At 39.6% G+C, this 14,508-nt stretch overlaps 1 long non-coding RNA gene across 1 annotated transcript in view; it reads right to left on the bottom strand.

Moving 5' to 3' along the window:
- The window catches only part of LOC141497935 (uncharacterized), a 49,487-nt gene extending 36,152 nt beyond the window's left edge, over positions 1 to 13,335 (bottom strand). Inside the window, exons 1-2 of the long non-coding RNA XR_012471491.1 lie at positions 12,351 to 13,335; positions 10,112 to 10,214 (exon numbers count right to left, since the gene is read on the bottom strand). This is a non-coding gene — a long non-coding RNA (uncharacterized LOC141497935). The remainder of the gene's footprint in view (positions 1 to 10,111; positions 10,215 to 12,350) is intronic.
- Between the last annotated feature and the right edge of the window lie 1,173 nt (positions 13,336 to 14,508).

Raw genomic sequence — 14,508 nt, 5'->3', positions numbered from 1 at the left:
GAATTACTGTGACAAAAAAGCATTAATAATAAATTACTTTTAAAGATTTTATAGATTGGGGTAGCTAAGTGGCACAGCAGATACAGCACCAGTCCTGGAATCGGGAGGACCTGAGTGCCAATCCAGGCTCAGACTTTGGACAAGTCACTTAACCCCATTACCTTCCAAAAATCAAAAACCAAAAAAAAAAGTTTTATAAAGGAACATTATAATCTTATAATCATTATAATCTTATAATCAAGGATGTTAATAAGTTCAAGTGAGATATTTGTAAAGAGCACAGCAAAGTGCCTGACTTTCACTAGGCACTATATTAGTGTTTATTTCCTTCTTTCCTTTATTTTTTGAAGCATTTAATAATCACTTCTACATAAAAACACTACAAGTATTTTCTCATTTAATGCTTCCAACAACCTTGGAAAGGTAGATGTTACTGTCATTTCTATTTTACATTTTAGGAAAATGAGGCAGACAAGAGGTTAAGTGACTTGTCTAAAGTCAGACAGCTATTAAATTTGTGAGACTGGGGTGCTTCCAGGCCTATTCCTCCATCTACTTTGCTATGAGTTGCCTCATAAAACAACAAGAAAAAAAGAATAGAAAACAAGTTTATAGGATCTTGTCAAGAGACTACATAAAATTATCCTACTAATATTAAAAAAATGAAATAAGAACAACATACAGATGAAAAATAGAAAAGATATGTCAAGATTTCTAATATGAACAATTTTCTCCAATAATAGCAGTGGATAGAATTTGGAATCTAACCAGAGTTACCAATGTGCTTCATAAAGAAATAGAAGACACTACAAAAGCACCAAAGAAAATATGGATTCTGCAAGGAAGGATCTAGATAACGAAAAAGAACAAGCGAAACCAATTTATTTAAATTTATTGCATTTATCTAAAATTCATTAACTTATGTCAAATTTAAATATTTAAAATTTATTTAAAAAAAATACAGAAAGAGAACATAAGGCCAAGTATCCTGAAACAACGGACATGTTACAATATTAAAGATGTTCAGAGATCATGTGGGGAAAAAAATTCAGGACAACAAAGTCTTCAGGAGAAAAAATTGGCTTCGTTGTCATTGAAAAAAGGTGACTGAGAGAATAGTACTAATGACCACATTTTTAAAGTACCACAAATGAGCCAAAGGGATGAAGAATACAAGGGCTTATTATTCCTCAACTATTTAAAAAAAAAGGATTTGATTCAGTTGAATGAATGCTCCTCTCCTCTAACAAGGTGTTATCTTAGTTTCTGTCAAGATCATACAGCATGCCTTGAAAGATGTAAACACAGAGCCAACTTTGTTTGACAGTCTCTTGGTTTTTACATCAAGTAAGGCATGGAAGAATGAGCTATATCATGATCAGAGATTTAGAATCTGAAGGGACTTTAGGGGTCTCTTGGTCCAAATGCTTCATCTTGCAGATGGGGAAACTGAGGCCCAGAGAGGGAAAGGAATTCTCCCAAAGCTATTCTGTCTATCTCTTTGTGACCCCATTTGGGGTTTTCTTGGCAAAGATATTGGAGTACTTTGCTATTTCCTTCTCCAGCTCATTTTACAGCTGCAGAAAGGCTATACCAAGGCTGCCCAGGCAATAATCAGCAGGCCCTTTGACTCCAAATCCATTACAATGTCCAATGTTCCACACTGCCTTTCAACAAAGGGGCTTGCCACAATGATGAAAGATAGACAGTGACAAATCCAAATGAAAAAGAAGCAATGCATAAAGTCCTCAGTATACTACTATTTGTGGGCAGCAATTAGTGTGTGCTAGAGCCAGCTCTGAGTGACTAGGATGCCCACTTATTAAAATTTCAGTGTAATACTTCAGAAATCGGTAATCACCTGAAATCAGAACTTGCTTTATTTTTCAGTTAACTCACTAAGCTTAAGAAAGTGTTAATAATGCAGGTTAAACTTTAAAATATGTTTCTTATCTATCTGTTCACTTATTGAATGGATTTCTTCCTTCCTTTCCTTTTTTCTCCTCCTTTCTTTGTTTCTCTCCTTTCTTTCCTTCTTTCTGCCTTTGTTCTCTTCTTTTTTGGTTTCTCTCTTTCTTATTTCTTTTTTCTTAATTTTTTTTATCTCTCATCCTCTTTCTCTCTTATTTCTCTTTCTTGTTTTCTCATTCTTTTATTATTATTATTTTTAGTTTTTGCAAGGCAATGGGGTTAAATGGCTTGCCCAAGGCCACACGGCTAGGTAATTATTAAGTGTCTGCAGTCAGATTTGAACTCAGGTACTCCTGACTCCAGGGCTGGTGCTCTATCCACTGCGGCACCTAGACACCCTTCTCATTCTTTCTTTCTCTTCTTCCTTCCTTCCTTCCTTCCTTCCTTCCTTCCTTCCTTCCTTCCTTCCTTCCTTCCTTCCTTCTTTCTTTCTTTCTTTCTTTCTTTCTTTCTTTCTTTCTTTCTTTCTTCCTTCCTTTTTCTTTCCTTCTTTCCAAGTGTGCAGTAGATAGGGTACCAGCCCTGGAGCCAGAAGGACCTGAATTCAAATGTGACTTGGGACACTTGACACTAGCTCTGTGACTTTGGGCAAGTTACTTAATCATATTTCTCTGGAAACCTGGGTCATATACAATCATCCTGATCCACATCTGGCCACTGGATCCAGAGGAGAAAGTGAGGTTGGTGACTTAGCACAGCACCACCTCACTCAAATCCAATTCACGTGCATGGCAAGGCATCACCGCCCTGGTAGTCATCTTTGACAATAAAGGACAAACAACAGTATGGTAGTAATAATCACAATAGCAACAATGGTGTTAATATATGATAAACAAATGGCATTTATTTCACCCTTTAAAGTTTGTAATATGCTTTACAAAATTTTCTCATTTGAGCTTAACAACACACCTGCTGGCAATCCATTTAGACTGATTTCCCTCTAGAATGTGAGCTTCCTGAGTGGTAGGGATTGCTTTTTATTAATATCGGTAACTAATATTTGTATAGAAGTTTAGGTTTTCAAAATGGTATATGTGTACTATCTCCTTTGATGAGTACAGCAATCCTGTGAGTCAGAGTCTACCATTGATCCCATTTTACAAATGAGAAAACAGGCTGAATGAAGTTAAGTAATTTGTTCTGATTCACAAAGCTAGGCTACTGCCTAGCTTCAACTCAGGGTTGAAGTTATACTCTAGATTATTGTGGGTCATAGGGGCTATGGATAGAGTACTGCCCTGGAGTCAGGAGGATCTGAATTTAAATCCAGCCTCTGACATAAAATATTTACCTAGCTCTGTGACCTTAGGCAAGTCACTTAACCCCCATTTCCTTGTAAAAACCAAAAAAAAAAGGTTATCCTGGTTCCAATTCCAACAATCCATCCACCACACCATCTTGCTACTGAAGCTTTGCCTTTCTCTGTATCCCAGTGTTTAGCACAGTCCCTTAACACAGCAACCAATCCCCTCACTCAAATCCAATCCATGTGGTTGTTGTTGGTGTCGCCTCCCCTGAGGTCATGGTGGTCTTTAAGAATGAAGGACAAAGCAACAACTCCTAGCAAAATGTAAGAGCTTAATAAATGACTGGTTTTCATAAGCCCCAGAATATCACAGAGCCTCTTGAATGAGATCCATGTCTCCTAGGCCTTTCTGACTCTCCTCCATCAAAGGAGGATACTCAGATCAGCCATGTTTCGTTACTCCCCCAGCTGCACTTAGACTTCCTCTACTATTTCCTCCTCCCCAACCCCATTTCAACTTCTTTTTATGCTGTATCTTCCCCCATTAAAATGTAATCTCTGAGATCAGGGATTGTCTTTCTTTCTACTAATTTTCTGTATTTACCATAGTAGCTGGGCACATAGCAGTCAATACTTCTTTACTGACTTGCTATTGACTATCCACACATGAAAAACCAGATGGATGAATAATTTTTTATGTTCAGATTGATATACCCACCAATTACCCTTAACACATCTATCAAACCATATATCTAGAACAAATACTGCATATAGAACATATGCTGTATCCAGAGGGGAACAAGAAAAGAGATGGTTAGACTGACTTTGAAAAATTGCATAGTTCTTTTAATGATCCAACGCTTCTCTCTGAAACATCTTTCTTTTTGACAATTTTCATACGGTAAATGGTATATAGCTATGAGTCATGGAAGTCTACTGTCTTCAAAGGCTTGAAACTGAGGGTCACCCAGAGGACAATGGATAGGAATATGGTGAGCAGAAACAAGCTCAAACGTGTTACCAAGAACTGCACAAGAGAATCTGAGTAGAGGAAGCCATAAATGAAATATATGGGCAGGATAGCAAATGACTCATTTACCTGTGGCTAGAGAAGAGGATAACCATTGGCCATGTGGTCTATGGTCCAATGTGAATTTGAGCAATGTTAGCAGACAAAGAAGAAGGCCCCTAGAATGTAGGGTGGGTTTCCTTTGGAAAATGGATGAGAGGATAGATTAGTGTCACACAGGGTGAGAAGGAATGGATGGATAATGATCTACATTCAACCAATTTTCTTGCTTTCATTCCCTTTTCTCCAATCACATAGCACCACCCTAGTTCAGGCTGTCAACACCTCTCTTTTGGATTATTGCCACAATGTCCTAATTGGTTTTCCTGCCTCCAGACTCTCCCCTCTCTAATCTATCCTCAACATAGTTGCCAAAGTGATATTCCTGAAATACAGGAATGAACATGCTAGGTAAAGAGCACAGAGCAGTTAAAGTGGCATAGTGGAGAGATTGAAAGTCCTGGAGTCAGGGCAGGCTGAGTTCAAATCTAGCCTCAGATACTTATAGGCTGGGTGACCCTGGTCAAGTCACTTAACCTCCGCTAGAAGTGAAAGGAGGAGAATAATCACACAAACTTCTAGGGGGTGCTGAGAGGATCAAATGAGATATTTGCAAAGGGATTGGTGGGGTATCTGGAAACTAATGTTTATTTTTCTTCCTCCCTCCCATCATACGTTTCCTATGCCTATGCCTAGAATGTACTCCCTCCTCACCCCTGTGCTTAGAGCACCTAACCTTCAAATTTTAGCTCGTCATCTCCTTTAGAAGAGCCTTTTCTAATCCCTCTCAGCTGCTAGCACCTCTCCTCCCATCCCCAGTAATCTCTGTACCAGACAACCTTTCTACATGCCACTTCCCAATATCCAGTCTCAAAGGCTGCCTAATTCTCCTAACAGGGGACCCTGGAATGGTTTTCTAACCTGTCAACAGCACCTAATGTCTATCAATGTAGTTTAAATCTTTGAGAAAGGAATGGCTTAATTGAGGAACCTAGGCATTGCTCATACTTCTTTTATACCTTTGATTAGTTGATTCTTTGTCCCCAAGAGGCATCTTCCTTCATGAAGGTATCAAGGTACCTTGTGAGTTATAATAATGAGGACTTGGGGTACCTGATCACCTTTTACATCCCTTATTCACTCTGCACAAATTTTGTATCCACTTATATGGGTCCATGCTGTTTTCCCCAGGAAGAATCTGGAATCTTCCCAAGGAGGGATGATTTCATTCTTTGTATTCCTGGATTAATGTATAGAGATAACAAAATAAGATATATATGTGCGGAAATATTGATATATGTAAATATGCACATACATGTGTGCCAGTGTCAGTAGACATAACCATGTGTATGCATGTGTGCAAATGTGTTATGGGTGTGTTGGTACATTGTATATGTCTACCTACATGTTATATTGCATATGTGCATGTGTGGATGGATAGATAAGAATTTTAAAAAGATAAAAAATCTCTGGTCTCTAATGGGAGAGAGATGCAAACAAGCAGGTACAGACTATATATTTCACACACACACACACACACACACACACACACACACACACACACACGCCCACGGTAGATTAAAACTCAGGTTCTCTGACTCTCCCAGTCTTTCTCTGTCTCTTTCTTTCTCTTCTTTTTTCCTCTCTGGGTCTCTTTTTTCTCTTCTCAATCTCTTTCTCCTCTCCTCTTCTCTTCTCTTCTCTTCTCTTCTCTTCTCTTCTCTTCTCTTCTCTTCTCTTCTCTTCTCTCTCTCTCTCTCTCTCTCTCTCTCTCTTTTTCTGTCTGTCTGTCTCTCTCTCCATATACATACATACATATATATATACATATATATATATATATATGGCTATGGATGGATACATGGTTGGATGTTCTTCTCACTATACTAGCTAATACTTACATTTTCTTTTTTAATCAAACAACAAGGACTTACTATGGCTAGCACTGCCCTAGACCCTGGAGATAGAAGAAAAAACCAAATCATAATCCACACTGGAGGAGTCTATCTCTGAGGCAGTCAGGGCAACCATTATTCTGGCCACTTTGCAGTGTTTCCTCCAGGTTGTGCAGCTAAGACCCTGACTAAACTGGGTTTCCAAGTGCCAGTAGGGAACTCTTTTCCTACCACCAAGACTGGCTAGAGGCAGCCTTCTTCATCTCCAAGATTAGCTGAGACTTGCAGAGAGGCATGTACCTTCTGGAGGCTAGCAAACTTTTCACCAGCCCCGCCCACATTTGCTGACTTTAACCCCATCGAGCCTTGCCCCACTCACCTGCCTTCCCCTTGCTCCCTGCCTCTCTTGGCTTCCACTTCGGGACATTAAGATACCATGTCCGTGTTACCTAGCTCTCTCCCTAACAGACAGACAGTTCTTGAAAATGCTAATAGAAAGGCAATAAGTGAACTAACGGGGCCCTGCAGCCCCTGTCTCCTGGCTTCACCCAAAGGAAATCAGCCCAGATTTTTTTTTCTCCAGAAGAAAATTAATAATTAATATCTTTGTACAGGGAGAAAGACACACCCCCCTCCAGAAGGAGATCTTTCTAATCTCCCTAGACTTTATTTTGCCTTTGCCATTCCACTGAACGAGATCTCCTCCAACTCCTACACTTCTCCCCCAAACCCTCCACCCCTAGCCCTGAAAGCAACTTCAGGTCTCTTGGCCACCGAAGGAAGCAGACTCAGAGTAACAATGGATAGAGAGGTTAAGGCTACAGCTCCCTAGTTACATAAATCTTAACACAACAGCAAACAATCCAGAAAAAATATCCAACAGAAAACAGAGGTCAGAAGGAGGCCCAAGATCCAAAAAGATATTTAGGGAGCTATTTTCATTCTTTTTTAATAAACCAAATTCTAAATAATCTGTAATTTATAGTTATATGCATAATTAGGAAGGAGGAGTTTAAATATTAACTTTAAAAGTTTTTAAAAATAATATTTGAAAACTTTAATATATAGAAAAAGATGAAGTCTCTGCAGTATAATTGGCACCTTGCTTCATTTACTTTAGTAATCAACCAATTACTCTGAGTTGAGGCACTGTGCTAAATGCTAAAGATACAAAGACATTAAAGTTCCTGGCCTTGAGACCTCACATTCAAATGAAAGAAAGAACATGTAAATATAATAAGTCCATCTAGTGGTATACAGAGAAGACAAATGGAATGATGAGTTCCTTGAAAGTAGGGACTGTGCTATATTTGTGTATCAGGTATCTGGCTCCAGGTAGACTATTAGTGAAATGGGACTTCCAAGAGGACAGAGTTATTCTTCTTACTTCCTTAACATTTGGTCTAAGTTCTGACACTCAGTAGACACTTAACAAATCCTTTTGAATTTTTCTTATTGGTTGCTTAAAAACAGTATAAACTTGGTCAAATCACTTACCCTGTTGAACTTCTGTTTTTTCATCTTACCTGCTAAATAATTTGGTTCCATTTAATTCAACAAGCATTTATTCCACTCCAATTAGGTACCAGGAGTTTTGCTCAGCACTGATCACCCAATTTTTTAGCTATTGGTTGCTGAGCAAGTCTTCTAAGCTTTCTTATTCACAATTTTTTTATCTGTAAAAGGGGGATAATAATTTCACCTACCTTATACAGAGTTATTATGAAGATTGGATGTAATAACATTTGTAAAACACTTTGAAAATATTAAAACACTATTTAATTGTTAGTTATTGTCATTATCATAAAGGTTCATGGTAGATTGGTTGGGTTAAAGTGGGGTCTCTGGACAGCTAAGTGGTGTAATAGAGTGTAAGGTCTGAAGCCAAAAGAACCTTGATTCACATCTGACCTAGAACTCTTACAAGCTACATGGCTCTGTCATTTAACCCCAACTCTTTCCAAAAAAATAAATGGAGTCTCCTTTTTTTCCTATGTAAAATGAGATTCCTAATCTCTCAACTCCAGAGAGTTGGTGTGAGATTCAAGTGGTATCATTTCTATAAATGGACTTAGAAAACATTAAAGATAATATAAAAAGAAAACTTTACATACATGTCCCCTTCTCCCAGAAATACAAGCCTCTTGTCTCCCTCTCCTATCTTCCATGTTAAATATTCAGTATATTAGGAGTTCTCTTCCCCTTTTGGGCACTGTACTTGACTCTAATCTCTTCTCTACCCAGTAACTGGCCATATAGTTCATTCCTGTATCTCCATTAATTTTTTCATTATTTTTTTGATAACTTTGCTTTATGTCACTTATATTTCCCAATAATTCTGTTTATCCCAAGGGATATCTCTTACAAGAAAGAAGTAAATAAGTAAATTTTAGCAAAATACACCAAAAAAATCAACCAAGTCCAATATCAAAGTGTTTAATATTCATAGTATACCATCTTTGTAAAGAAGGCAGTCTTCCCCAACCCCTCTTAAACCCACTGACTACCTCCGATAATTATTTCCTATACAGCTGTATATAGTTTACATTTTATGTATTTTGTGTATTTCCTCCCATATTAGACTGTAAGTTCCCTGAAGTCAAGGACTATTTTTTGACTTTTTCTATACACCCAGAACTGACATGACTGACATATAGTAGACAATAAATGCTTATTGCATCCAAAAATAGCACTGAGAAATAAAGTTTGTAAATATATATAGAGCCACTCTAGAGTGAGGAGAAAAGGGGAGAAAAAGGAAAATGAGAAAATAAATTTACATGATACCTTATTACATGTTCAAAAGGAATAGCAAGTTGTACATAACAGATTGGCAGTTTTATGTGCAATCATCTTTTTTGTAGTATTTTTTATGCAAATGTTTTCCCATAAATTAAAAATGAAATAAATGTTTTTAAATGTTTAATGAATTGAAGGAAAAAAAAAGGAGGTCCTTCCCAGCTATCCTTTAACTAAACCTCAAAAGCTATCTTTTTTTTTTCTTTCCATTCCCACAACTTTAGTACCACTGGTACACTGTAGGAGCTTAATAAATGGAAATTAAATTGAATTGTACATGATAAGCATTCTCCAAGATGAATTTCAATCTCTACTACTACTCTTTAGGCCATTTCCAACCCCTCTACCCCTCCATCCATCCTCACCCCTCACGATAACCAAAGATGACTCTGAGTTTACTCAGCTCCCTCCTGAATGAAGTCTTTCGGGAAATTCTTCCAAGATAATGAACTTGTTCAAAGTCAAAGTGGGAGTCAGTGGCAGAGCCCAGGTTTAAACTTTGGAATCTATAACAAAAATCATGGTTATGGAAATTTCCTAGACTCATAGCTCAAACTGGAAGGAGCTCAGAGCTCATCTGGTGGTACCAACCCTCTCATTTTATAGATAGGGAAAACTGAGATGCAGAAGTATATGGAGTTACATTAAGGTCACACAGCAAGGAAATTGAAGATGAAGAATTCCAACAAAAATTTGGACAAGTCAGTCTCTTGCCCACCCTAACAAAAATCCAGACCACCCTGCCCCTGAGTCAACCCACACTTAGCACTAATTGGGACCACATCTAACTTGCCTGTAGTAAATGACTTGTAACAGAAAGAGTTGGGTGTTGAGAGTGTTAAACATCCCCTTTTGAGTGTTTCTGGCTCCAGAGCACCCCATCCTGAAGAGCTGGCTGAGAGGGGCTTTCAGCAAGCCCTGAGAGGTGGCAACAGGCCTCTGTGAAGAGAAGGAACCCACCCGCTCCCCTCCCACCCTTCTGCAGAGACATTCAGGCAGCTGGGAAAGGGAAGATTGGAAGTCAGATTCCTAAGGCATCTGGATAATATCAGTCACTCAACTGTCTAGGGGACTAGGGTGGGGGAAGGGGGGAAGGAAGATCTCTCCCCTTAGAGAATTCTAAATACTTACTGTCTTTGGGCCGAGGTCTGAAGCCTAGGAACCGATTTCGAGAGATGGACCCTGCCATACTCATCAGTCATGAACTTTGCTCCTTTGCACAAGGCCTCATTAGCTGGAGGGCAGACACAAGGACCAAAGGGAAGCAAAAGGTCAATTATGATATTTGTCTGACAGAGAGAATGAGGGAGGGAGCCAAAGCCCAGACTTCTGGCTGGTCAGCAATGATGGGGGGGTGGGGATGGAGGAGAGAGGTGGGGGAGAAAGAGGAGGGGGAAAACGATCAATCTCTCCCCCTCTTGGGGCTTGAGATGCAAAACTGAACCTGATGCTTCCCAGACAGGTCGGCACCAGGGGTCATTTCTGTAGGCTGTAAGGATTGCTGATGGAAGCTGTATGGACAGGTGTAAATCTGTCCCAACATTCCTGTCCCCACCTTCCCTGCTCTCCTCACCTGAAGCTGGGCCCATTTATATTACACAGCCCTGCAAACAACTCAAGCGTCTAAGAGACTTAAACACACAGTCCCCGGGCAAATACAGATTTAACACAGTCTGGACCCCATGGTGCTTTTCTTGAAGTTTGGATTGGGTTCTTGTTTGTTTGTTTGGTGTGTGTGTGTGTGTATCTTAAGACAAGCTCCATCAGCTGTTTATTAAAGAAAAAAAAACAGGAGTCAATCCAGTTTGCAGCAGGGTGAGAGATCATCTACTCACTATCATTAAAACTCTTCCTTTTCAAAATATCCTTCTTAGGAGATAACAGGTGAGAAGTCCTGGTTTTACTAAGAGTAATTAATGGGTTAAGTGACTGGATCTTAACTAATTCTTACTCCTTACAAGTTACCTTCTCATTTCTCTAACTCCTTCCTCATTTTGGATATGTCTCCTAAGATGAAAACAAATCAGAAACATAGATCTTTCCCTCAGGAAAATTCCTTCCATCTTGATCTTAAGTCCCTCTCTATTCCCCCACCTCCAAGAGGATCTAGGAAATTGCCAGACATATGTCCAACTGACCAGAAAGGAAGGGAACAAGACCCTCAGGAGAAAATCTTTTCTTTCTGGCTCCTTCCCCTGACTACTGATTGGCTCCATTATTATTAGAGGGATGGTGATGAGAAGAGGATGATTGTTAGAGAAGGGGAAGGGGAGGGGAGCTGCTTGGAGGCTGGAGGGGTGGAAATCCTTTACAAAGGAGATTGGTAGGTCTTTCTTCGCTAGACTTCATCTTGGGCTAATGTTCTATAAGGGATGAGGGGAGGGGAAGGAGACAGATGCCTGTTGGAAAGCCCTAATGAATGATAACTTATCTCATAAGTTGTTGGTATTAGACAATTGCTATCATTGTGAAACCATATTCCTGGGGGTGGGGGGGGAGATTGGAGTGCACTTTGGGAATTGGTTACTTGGAAAGACTAGAGCATGATTTAATGGATACATTAATAGGGAGATAGATAGATAACTTTGGAGGCATGTTAAGTAATGAGACTTGGGAGATACTTACCCAGAGGTGACTGAGCAGCTGTCTACTTACTATCAGTCCCCATGTCGACCTTCTTTCTTATTTATTTCCCCCCTCCCCTTTTAACTCTTTCCTTTTCTTTTTTTCTTGTTTTTCTTGTCTTATTTTTATTTTCCTCTTCTCACTTTTTTCTTTTTCTTCTCTCTTTTCCTTCCTCTCTTTCTCCTCTTGTTTCTTTCTTTCCCTCAATTTTCCTGCTCCATAAATTAAGCTTAGAGAACTTGATGATACTTTGTATTATTGGCACTGAACCACAGACAATGGGGGGATGAGATCCAAAGTAGTAGAGTAAGCAGCCTAGAAAAGACTGAGAACACACTAGAATTTGTTTTTTTCCTTTGGAATGAACTGTGGGGGGAGAGGGACCCAAGGGTAAGACATTGGGTTTTAAGAGGAGACTTGAAGGGATTACATAAAATTCACTTGCTTAACTATAGATTCCTAGTATCCTAGAGAGACTACAAGTTCCATATTGTATTTTTGCTCATCAATGAATTCTTTCAGTCCTTTATAACTTGATTTTTCCTTAGGGAAGAAGAGACTTTCCCAGTTCAAAGCTCCAGTCCAACAGAGTCAGAGGCAGACCTTTTGATCAACTCTGGCTCCTTGAAGTCAAGTTTCAACTTTGCCAAAGTGTGTCAGCCTATTTCTTGCTGTTATGTATGTTTGCTTGATCTGGAATTCACTCTAAAAAAAAAAAAAACTGGAGAGACACCCGATGTCTTACCTCCTTTCTAGCCTTGTCTAGCTTTGACTCACGTCTGGTTTCTGTGGTGATCTGACTTTCCCAAAGGCAGGACAATGATGGATGTCATCAGACTAGAAAGAGTAATAACAGGGAGATTCAGGAGAGTCCTAGAAGGCATGTCATCCACACACACACACACACCCCAAACCTTCCACCATTTTGTTCTTATTTCAAGCTCTGACTCCATCAACTGCCAAATTCCCCAAGGAATAGGTAAAGAACTGAGACTTGACTCCAGAAAAGGTCCAGAAAGAAAAGACCTTTTATAATGAAATTCCTATCTTCTTTCAAAGTGAGTTTTGGAAATGATGAGAGGAGTTGGAAGGCTGGGAAAAAATCTAGCCAAATGGGTCCAACAGGGCTTATCATTCCCTGTTTTGCTCTAAGGTTGGAGAAAGGAGAAAATATCTTTTTCCATTCCTTCCTATTTCTTTTTCCATCATATTTCTTCATCTCTATTTTACCCATTTGTGGGAGATGGAAAAATATAACAGGAGTTATCAATTCTAATCTCCCTTTCTTTTTTAGGTTTTTGCAAGGCAAACGGGGTTAAGTGGCTTGTCATACAGCTAGGTAATTGTTAACTGTCTGAGACCGGATTTGAACCCAGGTACTCCTGACTCCAGGGCTGGTGCTTTATCCACTATGCCACCTAGCTGACCTTTAATCTCTTCTTTTTATAGATGAAGAAACTGAGGCACAGAGAGTAGATAACTAATAAATACTTAGAGTGGAATCTGAACTCAGGTCTTCCTAAATCTAGGCCCAATGCTGTAGCTATTGTATATCTTCAAATTCCTCAACTATACGTCACAGAACTTGGGGGTCAGGTAGGGAGTTGACCACGCTATTCAAATGGATTATTGATTTATAATAATGATGCAAATCTTACACAGAGGATGACATCTGATATTCCAGAAGATTCCAGAATCTATGGATAAAAGGAATTATAAACATCATCTAATCCAACTATATCCTTTTGGACATGGGGAAACTGAGGCCCAAAGAGTTAAATGACTTGGCTAAGGTTATTTGTCTGGGAGGTCAAAGGTAATTCCAAGTTTGGCCCCTTTCCCACAATATCTGTTGTCTATCTATTTTTAAGGTTAACAATGCCAGTATCTTCACACTGTTGAGCACATAGTCACAAACAAGTTTAGCACTCAATACATAGGCTAATAGACTACAAGGGACCTTACATAAACTCCATACCCCAGGGCACATTGCCTCTCTGCTGGGAACTCTGCCTAAGCATCATGATTCAGAGATCTGGGAAGGATTGATTTGAGGGTGCTCAGTCTTCCCAGTCAGACTGTGCGAGTTGAGAAGGGTGTTATATTACACCTATAATAAAAAAAAAAGCCTGGGCTGAATGATAGGACTTCTTTCCCCACCCTGCCCATCAGCAATGGCTAATGTATAAAGTGTAGAGAGGGAGTATGATATAACCACCCAGCAGGATCACAAAGACTTTACCAACATTTCCTTTCTCTTTCAGTTTTGGTTTTGCAAGGCAAATGGGGTTCAGTGGCTTGCCCAAGGCCACACAGCTAGGTCATTATTAAGTGTCTGAGGCCCATTTGAACTCAGGTCCTCCTGACTCCAGGGCCTGTGCTCTATCCACTGTGCCACCTAGCCGCCCCTAATGGATTCGTCTTAACAACTATTCCTGCTCCCCATCCGCAGTCCATCTCCTTTTGCTGAATGATTGTTTGGAAACAAGGGTTAAGTATCAGAAAAACCGGAAGGGATTCGTCCTTGACTTCCCCAACTCAGATTCCCTGCCCTAGAATGATCTCGGAGAGCTCAATGGGTCGACTAAAAAATGTTTATGAGCAGTGGAAAACACTCTCATACCTGTAATTTCCTCACTCACACTTCTAGCTAACAAGAAATCCTGGGTCCTATGCTTTCACCAACGATCTCTCGAGTAACTTTCTAGGTTAAGAATGCGGAAAGAAGTCAGTCCTGTAGTCCAACAGCTTAATCATTTAGCATTTCTGTACTAGAACTGGGCTGATCTCATTTTACAGATGAAGGACTAAAAGGTGCAGAGGGTGAGACACTTAGCCAGAGACACAGGTATCCAGCGGAAGCAAAGATGACCAGAAAAGCCAAACGGGTAGGGCGTACAGAG

Source organism: Macrotis lagotis, chromosome X, assembly GCF_037893015.1.
Source record: "Macrotis lagotis isolate mMagLag1 chromosome X, bilby.v1.9.chrom.fasta, whole genome shotgun sequence".
NCBI classification, from domain to species: domain Eukaryota; kingdom Metazoa; phylum Chordata; class Mammalia; order Peramelemorphia; family Peramelidae; genus Macrotis; species Macrotis lagotis.
Note: the sequence above shows the minus strand (reverse complement) of the source record. Positions and strands in the feature narration are given on the sequence as shown.